Genomic DNA, 3,348 nt, shown 5'->3' with positions numbered 1-3,348 from the left:
ATATTTTGATGATATGTATGTTGTGATTCCCCTAGTGGAGTCATGTGAACGTCGACCACATGGCAATACACCATCTTTGGGCCTAAGGGAATGTATTGTGGAGTAGTTATTAGATGATGGGTTGCTAGAGTGACAGAAGTTCAAACCCTAGTTTATGCGCTACTTCGTAAGGGGCTGATTTGGATCCAAATGTTTCATGCTATGGTTAGTTTTTTATCTTAATACTTTTCTCGTAGTTGCGGATGCTTGCGAGGGGTTAATCATAAGTGGGAGGCTTGTTCAAGTAAGAACAACACCCAAACACCGGTCCACCCACATATCAAATTATCAAAGTAGCGAATGCAAATCAAACCAACATGATGAAAGTGCCTAGATGAAATTCCCATGTGCCCTCAAGAACACTTTGCTTATTATAAGAGACCGTTTTGTCCTGTCCTTTGCCACAAAAGGATTGGGCTACCTTGCTTCACTTTATTTACCGTTACTGTTACTTGTCCGTTACAAATTATCTCGCTATCAAACTACCTGTTACCGACTATTTCAGTGCTTGTAGAAAATACCTTGCTGAAAATCACTTGTCATTTCCTTCTGCTCCTCGTTAGGCTCGACACTCTTACTTATCAAAAGTACTACGGTTGATCCCCTACACTTGTGGGTCATCAATATGTTGTCAACTCAGGCAATGAAATTCAACTATTTATTATTATTATTATTATTATTATTATTATTATTATACCATAGAGGTAGCACACTTAATTGATCTCACTCCATCATGTATGAACAGAAGATATGCAATCAGGTTTGCGAATAGCACACGGTTCTTTCATGAAAGCCGTGTGTCAACCAAACCACGTGAGGGATTTGATCGTGCGTTCTGATTGGCCAGAACCCAAACCCCACGGATCGTACATCTGCACCGTTGGATGCTCCAAGATCGAACGGCAAACCGACCCTTTCAACACCACATGCAGTTGCGGTTGTGATTTTATTTATATGCACAAAATGCATGTTAAATTCAAAAAATGTCTTAAATATAGCAAATGATAGCTGAAATGTGCCAAAAAATCAAACCCGTGGTATAATGGTGATTGCATACCGTGGAAATTTTTATGAGGCCAAACGATGAAGTCACCGGCCACTGGAGTTTGAATTGACACATCTCCTTTTGAAAACCATGATCCTTTGCGTGAGATGCTCCGGTTTCCAAGGAGCGATCATCAAAATTGTGCCAAACTTTACCAAAAAAATCCGTGGGGTCGTGAGAGCACGCCACGAGCACACACTATTTTTGATGATGTCCAGACTCCATATGAATTTCCTGTAATTAAAATACCAACTAGGCCTACACCGATGGCCGCACCTCGCGGCTGAAATGTTTGAAACTTCTCCCCGCTTCTCGGAAAATGGTTGAAAACTCACAAAGCGACACACAAATGATTTTTACACCTTCTTTTCTAACTAACACCCACATGTAGTTGTAGTAGGATTTTGATTTTATATGCACTAAATGCAAGGTAAATGCAAAAATGACTTAAATATAGCAGACGAGACCTGAAACGGGCCAGAAAATCAAACCTAGGTTATACCCGTGATTGTTTACCGTGAAAAAAATTCGAGGCGGAATGATGAAGTCACCGATGATTGGAGTCCGAAGTGTCGCATCTCCTTTTGGAAACTATGATCCTTCTTGTGAGATGCTCTGGTTTGGAAGGTGCAAGCATGAAAACTTGTGCCAAACTTTACCAAAAACTTTCCATGGGGTCATGAGAGCACGCCATGGTGACACACCGATTTTCGTTATTTTCGGACTCTATATGCATCTCTTGTAATTAAAATACCAACAACCCATACGCCTCCAGCCCACCCTGCTGCCGAACTATTTGAATTTTTGTTCCCGCTTCTCGGACAATGAATGAAAACTCGCAAAGCGACACACAAATGATCTTGATAACACCCACGTGTAGTTGCGACATGGTTATGTGTGTGTGTGTGTGGTAAATGCAAAAATACTCAAATATAGCAAACGAGATCTCAAATGCACCTGAAAATTGAACCTTAGGGTACAATGGTGATTTCTTACCGTGGAAAAAAATTCGAGGCGAAACGATGAACTCATGTTTTCATTCAAACGAAAATATGTTGTTAGTTCATGTAAATGTTTTGAAATGCCACACAGTTCACTCACGAAAGTCGTGTGCCTACCAAACCGTGGCGACGCCCCCTGCTGCACGCACGATCTGAGTCACGCATTCTGATTGGCCATAAGCCCAACGCCACAAATCATTCTGCACCGTTGGATGCTCCCAGATCAAATGGCAATCCTCACCCCTTTCATCATCACATGCAGTTCCGGCTAGGATTTGATTTATATGCCAAAATGCATGGTAAATGCCAGATGCGGCTTAAATATAGCACACGAGACTTGAAATGCGCCAGCAATTCAAACCTGTGGTATAATGGTGATTGATTACCGTGGAAAAGAATTAGAAGCAAAACGGTGAACTCATGTCTTCATTTCAAAATTAGCACATCTTCATTTCAAATGAAACTATGTTGTTTGTGCACATGAGCGCTTAGAGGCAACCGTTTTCATAGGACTTTCTGCGCGGTGACCGGGGATCTTTTTTCACCCTTTTCACCTAGGCCGCCAACACCCCCCCCCCCACTGCCAACCCGTGTTTCACTCAATAGTCCACCCAATCTCCATCGCCAGCTCCCCCCTCCCCCAGATCCATAGCAGAACCCTCTCCGCCGAAGGCGTGCTCAACCCGGCCGTGTGCCCGCTCTTCGCGTCAACCCTACCTCCACTGCCATTCCCAACATGCAGCTACCCACGCCTCATCGTCTCCGTTTGCTCGCCATCCACCCTCGAGCATATCGATCCTGTAACCCTCGCCTCTCTTGTGGTCCTGCCGGGTTTGCACAAGAAACCTGTTAGTTACTGCTCTACATCACGGTGGGGCATATTTCCTCGCAATCCCTCTTCCTATTTTGCTCGGTATGTTCCCAAACTGGCTATAAAATAATGGAGAGCGTATATATGTTCATTGTCTACCTTCCTAACTAGTACATATAAGTTGTATTTGTTCCAATAAGTTACTGTCAATTTATAGATCATGGGCGCCCGAGTCACACAAACTTAACAAATTAGCCGTACGTTTTCTAAATTATTGCATGACATGTTTAGACAGCTTGATACCAAGTTCTTAGCTTTATGCATGCTTATCCTCCTTTCCTGAGTTTCACATGTGTTATCTGTAGATGCCGAGTAGCAGCGACGGTACTCATGCTTCAGGTGATGTATCTTCATCTGAGTCCAACAACCCTACGTCTCCAGCAGATGGTGAG

The sequence above is a fragment of the Triticum urartu genome, chromosome 5, assembly GCF_003073215.2.
Source record: "Triticum urartu cultivar G1812 chromosome 5, Tu2.1, whole genome shotgun sequence".
NCBI lineage: Eukaryota > Viridiplantae > Streptophyta > Magnoliopsida > Poales > Poaceae > Triticum > Triticum urartu.
Note: the sequence above shows the minus strand (reverse complement) of the source record.